At 44.5% G+C, this 17,582-nt stretch overlaps 1 pseudogene; it reads left to right on the top strand.

Annotated features, from left to right (window-relative positions):
* The first annotated feature begins 428 nt into the window (after positions 1–428).
* Positions 429–3,449, top strand: LOC116457418 (angiogenic factor with G patch and FHA domains 1-like; annotated as a pseudogene).
* The last annotated feature ends 14,133 nt before the right edge of the window (positions 3,450–17,582 follow it).

Genomic DNA, 17,582 nt, shown 5'->3' with positions numbered 1-17,582 from the left:
TGAAATAAGCCGAATACAGAAGGACAACTACTGCATGATCTCGTTTGTACGTAAAATCTAAAAAAGTAAATAAAAATAAAAAATAAAAAGCCATGGAAACAGTAGAATGGTGGTTCCCATGGGCTAGGAAGTGGGGAAAGTGGGGAGATACCCATGGAAGGGGCGCACCTTCAGTTATAAGGTGAGTAACTGCTGGGGACCTAATGCACAGAATAGTGACTACAGTTAACAACACTGTGTACTTGAAGCTTGCTACAAGAGTAGATCTCAGGTGCTCTCACCACACACACAGAAACGTATTAACTATGTGAGGGGATAGATATGCTAACTAGCTTAACTGAAATAATTTAAAGACTACTGACATCTCAAAACACTATTGTACACCCTAAAAATATACACTTTTCAATTTGTCAATCATAGTTCAACGAATGGAGAAAAAAAATAAGAGTAACCAGCAGGTCCTGTCTAGCCACAGGGAAACTCGATTTAAAACACGCCTGGCCACTGTTTCCAGTTCAACTTGGGGACGGCCGAGCGTTTCTGGCCCCTGGACTTCGACGCTCCTCCTGCGGCCCCCGTGGCTGGAGAAGGTACAATCGTTCCCAGGATTCCAGGCCGCGCAGATCCGGCGGGGCCATCGCCGTCCCCTTGCTCCTGCCGCAGCCCAGTTAGGCTCCGCGTTTCGGGGCCTCCTGGCTGGGGAGGCTGCCTGTGGCTGCCCGCGCGCCCCCAGTGGCTGTGGCTCCGCCGGCCCCCGCTTCGGCCCCGCGCAGCCCCTCCGAGGCCGCAGCCGTCTGGCGCCCGAACTCACGGTCTCGGGCCCGTACCCCTCGCCAGCGCCTTTGCTGTGGCCGCTCCTCCCCCTCCCCGAGCCCGAGCTGGCCCAGCGGAGAAGGAGGGCGGAGACGCTGGAACGCGAACGCTGAGCTGCAGGTGGCAGGTGCGGGAACGGGAGAAGCTATGGCCTCGCACAGGACGGCTGCTCAGAGCGACAAGAGCAACCGCCAGGAGCTCCGCACGCAGCTGGAAGAACTCAGTAACGTACTCCGCTGTGGGAGAAATGGAGATATTAAAAGTCTGATGTAGAAGTACTCACACAGAACCATGCTTCTTGGTCAATCTAAGATTATTATCAGACCTACTCTAATGATGTCAGTCTTCCAAATAAAGTGAGTGACTGAACTGTCATATCAGCAAGATCAGGATGTTGAAACTCCTGCTTTGAATTCTAACGATCAGTTGTAAATAGAAAATGATGCTCACCCTGGTACTGATAGGACAGCAAATGTTAAATGTAGACAAGAGGGTCATTTGCCTCAAATTCACAGGAACCAGCATCTGCATTAGCAGCACAAGATACGTCCTTAGAAGGTTCGTCATTAGCTGGAAGTTTGAGAGCTGCAGCAGAAGCGGCTTTATCACAGACTGGATTTAGTTATGATGAAAATACTGGACTGTATTTTGACCACAGCACTGGTTTCTATTAAGATTCTGAGAATCAAATATATTATGATTTAATTTATTACTACTGTGATGTGGAAAGTGGTCGCTATCGGTTTCATTGTCGAGTAGATTTGCAACCTTATCAGACTTATAGCACAAAACGAAAATAAAAAATTGAGAAAAGAAAGGATCCAGATTCTTCTACAAAAAAAAAAAAAAATGAGGAAAAGGATTTGAATTCAGAGGATCAAGAAGCCTTCAGTGTTGAACATACAAGCTGCAATGGGAAAGACAATTTCACAAATGTGAAAAAAAAGCCAAAATAGGCATTCATCACAAAAATAATCCCCCAAAATTCACTGTTCCAGTTAGTGGAAATACTGTGGATCTCCTCTTAATGAAAACATCTCAATTCAACTTTAAGGATGAGAAAATCACAGAGACTGATAGTGAACTAGAAGAAGGTGAAATTACAGACTCTCAGACCGAGGGTAGTTATGGTGAAGGCATTACCAGTAAAGGCAATGCAACTGCAAAAGATACTGAGGAGGAAGATGAGGAAAAAATGTGGTCCCCCAAGTATGAGAGTAACTGTCATTAGATCACCTGTGTTACAGACAGGCTCACTCTTCATCATTACTATGAGAGTAACTGTCATTAGATCACCTGTGTTACAGACAGGCTCACTCTTCATCATTACTATGAGAGTAACTTGTTACAGACAGGCTCACTCTTCATCATTACTATGAGAGTAACTGTCTGTGTTACAGACAGGATCACTCTTCGTCATTACTATGAGAGTAATTGTCATTAGATCACCTGTGTTACAGACAGGATCATTCTTCATCATTACTGCTGTAAAACCTCCTACAATTGGAAGGGAAAATGATATGGAGCACACTCTTCGAATCCCTGAAGTTGGTGTAAATTTCATGCAGAAATTTATTTTGACCATGACTTACAAAGTTCTGTCCTTTTGGATCAGGCCGTCAAAATGGAACAATTGTTAATGGAAAATGGATTGTTCAGCTGAAAACTAAATGTGACCCTTATGAACCTGAGCATGGAGAAAAAGTGAAAATTGGAGACACTGTGTTATTACATTCACCCTGGCAGTAATAGCTGTGTTGGATGTGAACCAGGGCAGGTTAGAGCTCACATTTTCCTTGATAAGAAAGATGAATCATTTGTTGATCCATCATTAACTAAGAAGGAAACGAGTTGGAAAGAAGAAAAGGATTTTAAAAATATATGAGTAAAATATGGTTTACAGAATGCAGACTACAAAGATGATAAGATCCTGGAGAATCAAAAATATAAAGATAGAGCTAGAAAACATAGGGAGCAGATTGGAAGTGAAGGAAATTTCCAAAGAGATGATGCTCCTGCATCTGTTCATTCTGAAATTACTGATAGCGACAAAGGTCAGAAGATGTTGAAAAAGATGTGTTGAAAACAGGAGAAGGCCTGGGGAAGGATGGTGGGAGAATAAAAACTCCAATACAGCTTCAGCTTTGGCAAACACATGCAGAATTGGAGACAGACAAACCATCCTCTATTAAAGAGACTCACCTCCAAACAAGAACAACAACAACAACAACAACAACTGGGACAAAGCACAGGAGAGGTTTGCTGAAAACTTTCCAGAAACTAGACTTCAAAAAGATGACCTGGGACCAATTTCTTGGGTAAAAGGGACTGAGGAGTGAAGGTTAATCACAGAAGAAACCTCAAGCTTTTTTATAAATAGAGTTTGGAAACTCTTGTTGCAGAACGTTTCTCCCCAAAAAAGTCAGTGGCACAAGAAAGCTGTGTCACAGTTTACCCCTTCCTGATTTAGAAATGTGTAATAAAGTGTGGTTTGCAGCTTTTAAAAAACACTTTTTGAACTAATTATTAGTGACTGAATTAAGTTATACAGTAAGTGAACTAAAGTTCACAGGGCACAGATAAGTTTATCAAACTTTACTATTTTATCTTGTCATTTACAACATCCATATAAGCAATTAGACACATAAGCAAAATTCATATAACCACTTAAATGTTCATTTGTCCTTGTCTTCATATATTCATACTAGTATGCACAGAAAATACAGCAAAAAAAAATCTAAAGTCTATAAAAATAAATCTGACAATATACATTCTTGTTTATGCCCTTCAGGACCTAGATAAAAAATGTAGAGACAACGTGAATAATGATGCATACATTTTCTTATATTTGGAATAGCCTAAATCATATTAAAGAACTAATGAACAGGTGACATGTCACAGAAAATTCATCTTTTATTGTTTTCTTCGGTGAAGAATCTGAATTTATTGATATATACTATACATTCAGCATTTGTATTTGGTTTGTTTCATAGCTAATGAAATGTTTATACATGAACAAATGAGTACAGTATTGAAATAGTCCATGTGCTGGCATTCATACTTTTTATAAATACCATTGCAGGCAATAAAGTTGTGCCAGAAAAATCTGATTTCGAGTACAAAAGGAATACTTAGCCAGGACCTCAAGCTCAATATATTTATTGAAAATGTCCTAAATTGCCATAAAACATTATAACGTTAAATTACTCATTTCAATAAATTATGAATTAAACAAAAAATACAGACGATGTCTTTTATGGATCAGGGAAGTGCTAATAAGACAGAATGGCCATTGAAGCCAAAAGGTCTGAATTCAGGTGAATAATTTTACTCATATTAGTTTTATGTTAGAGAAAACAATACTTCTGACCATATACTATTTATTGCAGTGGAGTATTTCAAAAATATGTAGATAATATATAATTAATTTTCTAATGGTATAAAAGTAATCACATTCTACAAATTACTACAATATGGTCTATTCATGGGAAGGGTGTTTCAAATGAAAAAACTTGGAATTTCTCATGGTGATAGATGCCATAGAAAATCTGAGTAAAATATTTCATTCATATATGCAATTATTGATATTTCTGCTTTTCAGAAAAATAATATACTTTAAATACTTAATGCAGACCATTAAAATCACCAAGAAGTTACAAGAATTCACAGAATGCCTAATACAGTTGAAAGGAAATTAAGAGCTTCCTTCCTTCCTTCCTTCCTACCTCCCTCCCTCCCTCCCTCTCTCTTTCTTTCTTTTCTTTTCTTCCCTCTGTGGCCCAGGCTGGAGTACACTCGGCTCGCTGCAGACTCCCTGCGTCCGGCTCCCGTCATTCTCCTGCCCTGGCCTGCAGGCTGCCTGGGATTGCCGGCGCGCACCACCACCCCTCCCTCGTTTTTCTCCTTTGGCTGGAGGCGCGGTTTCGCCATGTCGGCCAGGCTGGTCTCCAGCTCCTAGCCTCCAGTGGTCGGCCCGCCTCGGCCTCCCGAGGTGCTGGGACTGTAGACGCAGTCTCACTCACTCGGTGCTCGGTGTTGCCCGGGCTGGAGTGCGGTGGTGTGGTCTTGGCTCACTGCAACCTCCGCCTCCCAGCCACCTGCCTTGGCCTCCCAGGGTGCTGGGCCGCTGCCCCGTCTGGGAGGTGGGGAGCGTCTCTGCCCGGCCGCCCATCATCTGGGTTGTGAGGAGCTCCTCTGCCCGGCCGCCCCGCCTGGGATGTGAGGAGCGCCTCTGCCCGGCAACCCATCCTCTGGGAAGTGAGGAGCGCCTCTGCCCGGCCGCCCATCCTCTGGGAAGTGAGGAGCACCTCTGCCCGCAGCCCACCATCTGGGATGTGAGGAGCGCCTCTGCCCGGCCGCCCCATCTGGGAAGTGAGGAGCGCCTCTGCCCGGCCGCCCTGTCTGAGAAGAAGCGAGGAGCGTCTCTGCCCGGCCGCGCCTTCTGGGATGTGAGGTGCGCCTCTGCCCGGCCGCCCCTTCTGGGACGTGAGGAGCGCCTCTGCCCGGCCGCCCCTTCTGGGACGTGAGGAGCGCATCTGCCCGGCGGCCCCTTCTGGGACGTGAGGTGCGCCTCTGCCCAGCTGCGCCTTCTGGGATGTGAGGTGCGCCTCTGCCCGGCCACCCATCGTCTGGGATGTGAGGAGCGCCTCTGCCCGGCCACCACCCCATCTAGGAAGTGAGGAGCGTCTATGCCCGGCCGCCCCGTCTGGGAAGTGAAGAGCACCTCTGCCTGGCCTCCCCATCTGGGATGTGGGGAGCGCCTCTGCCCGGCCGCCCCGTCTGGGAGGTCTACCACAGAGGCCAGAAGCAATGTGGGGGCTGGACGTGGTGGCTTACACCTGTAGTCCCAGTACTCTGGGAGGCCAAGGCGGGTTGATCACTTGAGGCTAGGAGTTCGAGACCAGCCTGGCCAACATGGTGAAACATATGAAAAATACAACAGACAAACCAACCAACCAACCAAGAGACAACAAAACAGGTCTAACCTGGAGTCATACTCTAATTTTTTCTGTTTTCCTCCCTTTCTGATCCTTTATCCCACTTTCTTTTTCTTCCTCTTCCTTCTCCTTCTTCTTTGTCAAATAGAGGATTGAGTTATTATTATTGATCCATACAAAGTCCCTCTCTCATTTATTTTCTTTAATTCCCACCCCCTATTTCTATTCCCCGTCTTCCCATGTGCAATCTTCCTAATGTTTGATATACATCTTTTTGTTTGTACTTTAAAAAAAAAATAAAAAATAAAAAAACAACAACAACAACAACAAAAAAAAAACAAAAAAAAAAGAAGGGAAATTAAGAAAACTTCCCAGGACGAGAAGTAAATAAAGGTAATGATCCAGAGAAGTAATCAACCTAAGAGGCCAGGGCTCCACTGAGATGCGTCTGATTACAAGAATGTCAGGTCCATGTGGGTTGTTCCCTTCTGACAAGGCAAATGGAAAAAACAAGGAGAAACTGCCTGCAGGTATTGGAATGTGGTGTCTCCCATATGTGAGGATTAAATTATAAACTCTGTTGCACACAAGGAGATGAGCTACTGGGGTGAAGCATCAGAAGAAATTATATGGCACATAAATCTCAGATATTGAATTTATATTTAAATGTTTAAGTCAATGTAATGGAAAAACAAGAAAGCAAAATAATGTGGAAAGAAACTACGAACTTGTCAAGCTATCTTTGGAAAAGAGGCAAATGAAAAGTAAAGAATTGAAAGTGTTGTAAAACAATTTAATGTACAACATACAAATTACATATTAAAATATGCTGAGCCAAAAAGAGGACTAGTAAAGTGAAATGCTGATCACAATTAATGTAGTCATATATATTATAGAAGACAAATTAATAGAAAATATAAATATATTTATATACGAAGATTAGATTGAGAAGAAATAAAAAGCATTTAATTGTTTTACCAGACTCTCTAAATAGGAAGGCAACAGTCAAAGAATCAGTGACTCGTAAGTTTCAGAAATTGGAAACCAGACATGAATCCTTTAAAAGTTTAGGGTGTAATATATGAAAAAAAGGTAAATTAAGAAATACTTAGAAGAAATAGTGGTTTGGGTTATCGTGAATACTGCTTAATAAACATGAGAGTGCAGTTATCTTTTTTGACATGCTTATTTTTTTCCTCTTGATATAAACCCAGCAATGAGATTGCTGGATCATATGGTAGTTCTATTTATAATTTATTGAAAAACCTCCATACCGTTCTCCTTATAGAAATGGGAAATGATTGTATTAATTTACATTCCTACCAACAGTGTATAAGTGCCTATCTGCAGAATGAATAAAGAAAATGTTATACACACACACGCACACACACACAGTAGTAATGTTCAGTCATAAAACAGAATGAAGTTCCATCATTCGTGTCAACATGGATGAGCCTAGAGGACATTATGTTAAGTGGAATAAGCCAGGCACAGAAAGAAAAAGACCACGTGCTCTCACTCATGTGAAATCTGAAGAAGTCCATTTCATAGAAGTAGATGGTAGGATGGTGGTTACCAGAGGTTAGTGATGGCAGAAGGATGAGGGAGTGGGGAGAGCTTTGTCACTGGGTACAAAGTTACAGTTAGGAAGAATAAATCCTGGTGTTCTATTATGCAGCACGATGACTATAGCTAATAATGATGTACCGTTTATTCTATAATAGCTTGAAGCGAGGATTTTGAACTTTATTAGCACAAGGAAATAAATGTTTAAAGTGTTAAATATGCTAATTACTCTGGTTGGATCACTGTACAGTGCATATGGTACAATGTGATGCAGTGAAACCTCATATAATTAACATAATTATACATGTTTGCGGAGTACAGTGTGATGTTTCCCTGTATCACACTGTACCATGTAGTATGATGCAGTGAAACATCATGTAATTAACGCATGATAGTTATATATGTTTACGGAGTACAATGTTATGTTTCACTGCATCTCACTCTACCATGTAGTATGATGCAGTGGAACATCATATAATTAACATACGATAATTATACATCTTTACAGAGTACAGTGTGATGTTTCACTGCATCACACTGTACCATTTAGTATGATGCAGTGAAACATCACACCGTACCTCGTAAATATTACTGGTTCAGCAGGGAACTGTAGGACACAGGGCAGCTCCGGGTTAGCCATGACCATCATCTTCACCTGTGTGGGGTAGCAAGAGGGGAAGGGCCCTGTGCTCGGCTGAGAGTTGACCCCTGACCCCATCCACTTTGACTACTAGGTGCCAGCAGAGGTCAGGGACCCCTAACTTCAGGCAGAGGCAGGAAGCAAGGTCGTTGCCTCTTTTTTTTTTTTTTGAGAGAGAGTCTTACTCTATCACCCAGGCTGGAGTGGAGTGGTGCGATCTCGGCTCACTGCAACGTACATAGAGGTGTACATCAGAATCACACCTGCAGGAAGGTCCCTGGCTGAGATTAACAATCCCACATAGAGGTGTACATCAGAATCACACCTGCAGGAAGGTCCCTGGCTGAGATTAACAATCCCACATAGAGGTGTACGTCAGAATCACACCTTCAGGAAGGTCCCTGGGTGAGATTAACAATCGCACATAGAGGTGTACGCCAGAATCATACCTGTAGGAAGGTCCCTGGGTGAGATTAACAGTCCCACATAGAGGTATACGTCAGAATCACACCTGCAGGAAGGTCCCTGGGTGAGATTAACAATCCCACATAGAGGTGTACGTCAGAATCACACACCTTCAGGAAGGTCCCTGGGTGAGATTAACAATCCTACGTAAGTGCCAGTTCTGGGCATGACAGTCAACGCCTCCTGTATGTTGTGTCTATGTACATAAGTCACAATCTCAATGGTGGAATGGATTTTTCCATGACAGCCTTAATGCCTTTTGAAAATTGAGTTATCTTAGTGGAGTCACAGCCTCAAAAGTGTTTTGGATCTTGATTAGGGAGTCACAAACCCACTTGTGGACAACATCCACTTATGAGAGCCAACTTTCCAATTTTTGACTGCCTCTGGGTGTGAGATTCAGAACCTCAATTATGGGCTGTGTTCCTGTGGGAGAAAGACAATTTTGACTGATGGCTGGGCTCAGGCAGGAGCCTTTCATCCTGCAGGTGTTGAGATAAATGATATGTCACAATACCCAAAATACGCTGGGTGCAGGCAAAAGAGGAGAGTCATATTAGCTGGTTGCTAGGTCCAGTTATATGTCACTACCTCCGTTTTATGCAGGGCTAAGGCAGAAGAGGAGAGTCAGAGCTAAAGAAATGTCACAATGTCCCTGTGGGTAGGGACTATGCATAAGAATTGCATCACTTAGTCATTGAACCCAGCCATATATTACAATACACAATGTGTACAGGGCCCAGGCAAGAAAGGAGAGTATATCACATAGGTACTGGGTCCAGCAATGTGTCACAATAAACCTGAGGGGAGGCTCCAGGCAACAGAGTAACATTACCTAAGTGAAGTGCCCAGAGGGATGTTTCAATGACCCTGGTGAGTAGGACTTTGAAAAAGGAGAAGTTACATAACCTAGGGGCCAGACCTAGCTGTGTGTCACATTCATCTCCAAGACGGAGCCCAGACATGAGAGAAAAGTCACATCATGTAGGTATTGGGCAAAGTAATATGTCACAATCCTTACTGTGAGCAGGTCCTAGGAAGAAGTAAAGAGTCACATAGTCTAGATGATGGGACCAGAGGTATTTGACAATGACTCCTGTAGGTCGGGACCAGGCAGAAGAATCACTTCACCCCTGTGCTGTGCCCAGTTATAAGTCACACTTCCCTCTGTGGGCATGACCAAGGCAGGGAGAGGAGTCACATCATCCCGGTGCTTGGCCCAAAGATATGTCACAATCTCTCTTATGGGCAATGCTCAGGTAAGAGAGGAGAGTCACATCAAATAGGTAATGGACCCAGAGGTATGTCACAAGGCCTTCTGTGAACTTGATCCAGGCAGAAGAGTCACATCAACTTGGTGCTAAGCCCAGTAACATGTCACAATCCCTTCTGTGTAAAGGGACCAGAGAGGAAAACAGAATCACATTACCTGGCCAATGAGCACAGAGATCTATCACAATGCCCCTTGTAGGCAGGGCCCAGGAAGAGGAGTTACATCGCCTGGGTAGTGGACCCAGCAATATACCACAGTGTGCCATATGGGCACAAGCCAGAGAGTCACATAACCTGGGTGCCAGACCAAGTATATAGAACAATGCTTCCTGTGGGCAGCACCAAGGCAGAAGAGGAGACTCACATCACCTGGATGCAAGGTCTAGCGATAGGTCAAAATGCTCACTGTGGGCAGTGCCAACGAAGGAGAATGGAATTACACCCTCAAGGTGCTGGATCCAGCAATATGTTGATATCCCATCTGTGGGCTGGGTCCATGCAAGAGTGTCAAGTCACTCAGGTGCTAGGCACTGGGAGATTTCACCATGAAACCTGCAGAATGGTCCTGGAATGAGATTAACAATCCCACAACTGTCGCAGTTGTAGGCATGACATTCAACACCTCTTGTATGTTGGGTCTAAGCCCGTGAGTAACCATCTCAACACCAGACTGGATTTGTGCATGAGAGCCTCAATTCCTCTGCAGACTGTATCACCTTAGTAGAGTCACAGCCTCACAGTTGTGCTGAATCTTGGTCTGAGAGTCACCAACCCATGAGTATCCATATATGTCAATTTTTCCCACCTTTGACTGAGTACAGGTGTGAGATTCAGAACCTCAACAGTGACCTGTGTTCATGTGAGAGGATGACAATATTTACTGCTGGCTGGGTGTGCATATGAGTGCCACAATCTCACCTGTGTGCTCGGCCCAGTTAGCATGCTCTATGTACTACCCAATGGCGCTATACAGTATGAATGAGAGTTGCAATCAACTTTGAGACCTTCCTGCTGGTAGGGACCCATGATCGTGCCTGTGGCATTAAGCCCGGGTATGAGAGTCAACGTCATTATAATTAACTAGGTCGGGATAGGAGAGTCCTCCATTGCCTTTAAGCTGGGTTTAGAAGTGAGCAACCATTTCAACTCTGGTTGAATGTTTATGTATGAACACGGGCCTAGCACCAAGGTGATGTGAGTCTTTGGCCTAGACGCTTCAAGCAGGAGGCAATGTGACATATCTCTGGGCCTATCAACTATTTGATGTGATCTGCTTTTTCACCTGAGCTTTTCCCATAAAAGAGATGTGACATATGTCTAGACCCAACACCTAGGTGATGTGGCTCTCCTTTTTTGACGAAGCCCTGTGTATTTTGGGTATTCTGACATATCCCTGGACCTAACATCTGGAAGATAAGAAGATCCAGCATGGGCCCTGCCTAAAAAGTTTTTGTGACATATTTCTACTTTAATACCTTGGAGATGTGACTCTCCTCTCTTACCTGGGCTTTGCCCATAAGAGAGATTTTTACGTACTTCTGCAGCAAGCACCTAAATGCCATGACTCTTCTTTCTTGCCTGGGTCATGCTTGCAGATGAAAGCGTGGCTTAGCTCTGTGTCTAGCACATCAGTTATGTGATTATTCTGCCTGATCTCTGCTCACAGGAGCCGTTGTGACATATCCCTGGGCCCAGAAACTATTTAATATGACTCTCCTCTATTACCTTAACTTTGTGCATAGGATAAATTGTGACATATCTCTGGGTCCAGCACTTAGGTGATGTGACTCCTTTTGTGCATGGACTACGCCCACAGGAAGGACGCTGATTTATTGCTGTGTTGAGAGCTGATGTGATACCTCGGTCATCGTCTTCTTAGTTTATAATAATTTAAACAAGAGACACACAGAAAAGAAGTACAGCATAATTTATTGGAAAAGAAAAAAAGTTGAAAGTTAAGTGCAGGATACCGTACATGGTGAGAGAGATATTCCAGGGCGGGCTGCTCATAAGAGTGAGACAGCGTGGATTGTCGCTGGAGAAACCTCCTTATGGGAGATTTACATTATTATTAATAAGGAGGGGGAAGAGGAGCTGCTAGTAAGCCTGTTCTGAGTGGTCTTCTGGGTGCACATGCACAGTAGCTGTACATGCTTATGCATATTTCTCATGTCTCATTAGCATCTTAGACCTCTAGCCAGGAGTGTATTTTTGTTTGCTTGAGAAGGAGTCTCCCTCTGTTGCCCAGGCTGGAGTGCAGTGGTGCAATCTCTGCTCACTGCAACCTCTGCCTCCCGAGTTCAAGCCATTCTCGTGCCTCAGCCTCCTGAGTAGCTGGGATTACAGGCATGCACCACCATACCTGGCTAATTTTTGTATTTTTAGTCGAGACGGGGTTTCACTATGTTGGCCTGTCTAGTCTTGAGCTTCTGGCTTCAAGTGATCCATTCTTCTCAGTCCCCAAAGTGCTGGGAGTACAGGTGTAAGCCACCGTGCCCAGCTGGGGGATGTATTTTTTCTATTAAAATAAGCAAAAGTTAAGTTTGAGGACAGGGAAAATCAAAATGCACATGCTCTCTAGAACAGAAAGTCCTTAATGAAGATAGCTTTGCTTGACTGAGCCCAATTACAATGTGAATGCTAAGGCTTATTGTGTTGGCTGTACAGTCACCACAGTTTCAACGAAGAGGTAGCCTGCCCCTCCACACCTGTGGGTGTTTCTCGTCAAGTGCAACAAGAGACTGAGAAAAGAAAGAGACACAGAGACAAAGTATAGACAAAGAAAAGTGGGCCCAAGGGACTGGCGCTCAGCATATGGAGGACCCAGGCCGGCACTGGTCTCTGAGTTCCCTCAGTATTTATTGATCATTATCTCTACCATCTTGGAGACGGGGATGTGGCAGGACAATAGGGTAATAGTGGGGAGATGGACAGCAGGAAAGCATGTGAATAAATGTCTCTGTGTCATAAACAAGGTTAGAAAATGCGCTGTGCCTTGATGTGCACTTAGGAACATCTCGGTGCATTAAAAAACAGTATTGCCACCAGCATGTCTTAACTCCAGCCCTAAGGAGGTTTTCTCCTATCTCAGTAAATAGAACATACAATGGGGTTTTACACCGAGCATTCCATTGCCCAGGGACGAGCAGGAGACAGATGCCTTCCTCTTATCTCAACTGCAAAGAGGTCTTTCTCTTTTGCTTATCCTCCTCAGCACAGACCCATTATGGGTGTCGGGCTGGGGGATGGTCAGGTCTTTTCCTTCCCAGGAGGCCATATCTCAGACTATCACATGGGGAGAAATCTTGGACAATACCTGGTTTTCCTAGGCAGAGGTCCCTGTGGCCTTCTGCAGTGTTTTGTGCCCCTGGGTACTTGAGATTAGGGAGTGGTGATGAATTTTAACAAGCATACTGCCTTCAAGCACTTTTTTAACAAAGCACATTCTGCATAGCCCTAAATCCATTAAACCTTGAGTCAACACAGCAGAAGCCTGTGTGAGCACAGGGTTGGGGCTAGGGTTACAGATTAACAGCATCTCTAGGCAGGAGAGTTTTTCTTAGTACAGAGCAAAATGGAGTCTCTTATGTCTACTTCTTTCTACACAGACACAGTAAGAGTCTGATCTCTCTTTCTTTTCCCCACATTTCTGTATCCCGAGATCATGGTCATTTTCTTGACTATCTATTCTGCCTCAATTTCCCCCTAAGAGATCTGAGGGTCATAATCATATGGAGGTTGAGGGGCTAGGTCATTTTTTCTGGAGCTGTTTCCTGCTGAGTGGGTGTTATTTCTGCCTAGCCTGGGCCCTAAAGTTTCTTCCTGTGTGATCTAACCAGGTGTAAACCATGTCATTCGTGGAACCAGTGGGCAAGATGTTGGCAGCCAAAGGTTGAAAGCCTTGCAAAACCATCATGCAAACATGGAGTTGCCGTCAGCAAGAGAGCAAATCAGTTAACATTTTAAACAAAATTGGAAAAAAAGTAAAAGCTGAAAGTATAGTATTGGCTGTTACTATTAAAGAGAGTAAGGCAGGTAATAGACATTGCTTTCATGTTTCCATGGAAGTTCCTAGAGATTCAATTTTGTCTGCCTGGGTGATGATATTAATATTTTCTTGGACTAAACCGGGCTGATTGATCTCAAAAACCGCATTCTTCTTTTAGATATAAACATGCTCCTCTTTGCCCAGCTGGGAGAAGATCCCAGGCTCTTTGGTTTTGTTGGACTACAGAGGCCATGGCGCCCAGATGTTGTTGAAGTCTATTGAGGCCCTCTGCTGCTTGTTGCAGACCCATTGAGGTTTTCTGAGATAGTTTCTACTGGATTCCCAAGGCTCCACCCTATGGTGACATTTATGCTGCAAAAGTATTTTGCATTAAAATGGTGAAAGCAACAAACGTTTTAAGTACTTTCTATTTTTTGCTAAAAGCAAAATTTTGTGCAGCTAAGTTGGCAGCAGTCATTCTGTTCATTTATGGATGGTACAGTTGAATGGTGGTCAAAGTTAGAGCCTGGAAGCCTTCAGTAAATGCGCTGAAGTTGTCTGAGGGCCATCAGAGTTGTTGCTTATATTGGATTAGATCATTTATTGAGAGTAGAACAAGCACTCTGATGGTCTTCTCTCCATTTGGGACTTTCTGTAAGGGGAGCAATTTCTCTGGCCTTGGATGGTGTGAAGTCCCACTGTGAGTAACGGCAGCTGGGCTGGTCTCTATTGTACCTGGCAAAGGCCGATGGAGAGGAGCATAAGGAGGAGGTAAAACAAGCTTAGATTCTACAGAAGACTATGATAGTGTGGGGATGCTGGGGATTCTAAAGGAGGTGTGGGCACCTGTCTAGAGCTGGTGTTGGGCTGTGGGGTCTGGGGTCCCTTCCCCTTAATAAGAGATGATCTTCTAATGCTTCTGAGGGGCTTTCTGGCTTACTAGGCTTTAGCCCACAGGTACTGCATGGAGCTGGGTTTTGTTATCAGGCCAGAAAGGCTTCCACATAGGACACTTCAGACAATTTTCCCTGATTTCCAAGAAAAGATCTAGCTGTAGGGTGGAGTTAAAATTCACAGTCTCATTCTCCAGCCACGTTTTGTCAGCTAATCTGTAGGCAGGCTAAATAGTGTTACAAAAGAAGATAAGATTTTCTTTTTTCTAAGTTCATTTAGCCAAAAGCTGTTCTAATTTTTAGATATACATCCCAGGGGTGTTTCAGTTACAGTAGAGGACGCGGCTCCCACGGTGCCAGAATCCTGCAACGACAGAACATTTACTGAAGTCCAGGAGGCTGTGGGCATCCTCATGAGCCAAGTGGAACCACCAAGGTGTCCAGCGCATCCCCTCGAAACTCCATCAACTGAAGCTCTAGGAGGTCATAGGCATTTGCCATACACCGCCTAGCTCCCCCCAGCGGTGGACATCTCCAGCCCTACCGAGATGACCCCCACTACTGGCTGGGGGACAGATGTCTGGCTGACAAGCCTTGCACTAATTCACTGGTTTGCCATTTGTGATGCCCAATTATAACACCTGGAATGCTCAGATGCAATCCCTACGACCGGGCATCTACATGACTGTGCATCTTTTGTTCAGCAAAGAAAGCCTGTTGAAGAACAATTTCAAGGAGCTGGGAAGTGCATAAAGCCTGAAGGGACAGGGTTCTCTTAATGTGCTGCTCAAAACAAAACAAAAATTTTGTAAACAGAAAACCTGACCAGAAAATAAATTACAATAGCCACTAGGTGGCGATCGAGTATTGCTGAAGAGGCAGCAAACGATTAAACTGAGTCTTAAGTGTGGCCAGAAAGATGTGAAACTAAACGGCAAAGTAGCCCAAATATGAAATATTGAGGGCAACCCATATGGTTAGCGTATTTATCGATACTACAGAAGCAGCAGCCAAAAGGACAGTGGACATATATTCTCTCTCTAAAGAATACAGGTGACTTAAAAAGTTTCCCCCAGAACTTTACTGAAACAGCGCTGGAACAAGCAGCGCTAGTTAACCAGGTAGTCTGGAGCTGCCATAGTATTCACTGCAAGTAAAGGGAAACTGAAATTAATGAAGCAGACAAACCTCTCCCCAGGTCATGGCACCAGAATTGGTGATAGCTGATGTAATAACTTGTTTCTGATCTTCTTAGTTTAAAAGAATTTAAACAAGAGACACACAGCAAAAGTACAGCAAAATTTATTGCAAAAAAAGAGAATATTTTGAAAATTAAGTGCAGAATAGATGGTACAGTCTGAAAAAGAGATTCCAGGGCAGCCTGCTCCTAAGAGTGAGACGGCATTAATTATTGCTGGAGAAACCCTCTTTATGGGAGTTTTGCATGATTATTCATAAGAAGGCGGAAAGAAGTGTTACAGTAAGCATGTTCTGACTGCTCTTCTGGGTGCACACGTACAGTAGCTGTACATATTTGTGAATACATTGCATGTCGCATTAGCATCTTAAATCTCCACCCAGGAATGTGTTTTTTATCATTAAAATGAACAAAGGGTCAGCTTGAGGACAGATAAAATAAAAATGCACATGCTCTCTAGAAGTAAAAGTCCCTACTGAGGATAGCGGGTTCCAAATGACCCCAAGAGCTCCACATCTTAAAAGTTGCTCCTATAAAGCTGGAACACTATTTCTTCCTGAGATATCAGGTCCCATTTGTGTCTCTGAGCCACTGGCAAGCCAGGCCTGACTTGAGATGAGACCAATGATTTCAAGTGTAAAATGCCTAAATAGTAGCTTCAGGTTGCATTTTGGAGCTTGGCCACTAAAATGGGTTGATGAAAATGGCTCACAAGACTCAAGCCTCGGAAATGGGATTTTTCCTTTGCTCTTAGCAGATTTTGTGCAACCCAATAATTAACCTTGCTGATGCCTAGACTTTCACATTCATGAAAAAGGCGCCTTTGAGAGTGACATTTCCAGGAAGCCACAGCCCTTGTCACCCCCTGCAGAGCTCTGAAGCTGCTCACAAGCAGGCCAGGTGGAAGATTGCTCTAAAAAACGGTTGAGTGCGTGCTCTGGTTAGAGAAAAAAGAGGGCTGCGGCACAATGGACAGTGTCTCGGATATCAGGAAAGTTTCCACAGCAGTTTAGGAAAGAAGGCAGCGCCCTGGGCTGCAGAAGACGTAATGCTCTGGAAAGAACCCTGGGTGCAACTGAAAGAGGAACCTGAGAAGGATAGGGCCAATCGGGTGAGGACAACCCGCCCGATTTGGGAAAAGGTAAGGTATCTTCGTAGGGTAATACCCTCCTCAGTGCTCAGCCCAGACCTGCCCTCCAGGTGCACCCCTGTACTGACTCTCCTTGCAAAGAGTCGGCATAGTATCAGAACTCAGCAGTGCTTTGGACACCGGGAAGTCCACACCGCTCTGCCCCTCCCTCCAGGGCTATGCACCCCGGATCCCGGTACAGGCTCGGATTACAGTTCTGAAGCCTACCGACAAACAGGCTGGGAGTAGTTAGCGGACTACAGCTCCCAGCATATTAGGTGGGGCGCGTACCACTCTGCCCCTTCTTCGAGGGCTGCGCCTCGCCCTGGAGCCTTGTGCATGCTGGGATTGTAGTCCTGTAGCCCTTTGACCAAAGGGTTGGGAGTGTTTATGAGAATACATCTTCTAGCAATCCTAGGGAGGTGCGCACAGCCCTGCCTCTTCCTCCAGTGACGCGCACTTTCCCGGAGCCCGGTGCATGCTAGGATTTTAGTGCTGCAGCCCTGTCACCAAAGGGCTGGGAGTGTATATGAGACTGCATCTCCCAGCAAGACCAGCGAGACGCACGGAGCCTCGTCTCTTCCTCCAGTGATTAGCGCACTCTCCCTGAGCCTGGTGCATGCTGCGATTGCAATGCTGCAGCCCTGTGACCAAAGAGCTTTGTTATAGTTATCTGTGAAG

Source organism: Hylobates moloch, unplaced genomic scaffold, assembly GCF_009828535.3.
Source record: "Hylobates moloch isolate HMO894 unplaced genomic scaffold, HMol_V3 SCAFFOLD_18, whole genome shotgun sequence".
NCBI classification, from domain to species: Eukaryota; Metazoa; Chordata; class Mammalia; order Primates; family Hylobatidae; genus Hylobates; species Hylobates moloch.
This window is presented reverse-complemented; position numbering and strand designations above follow the sequence as displayed.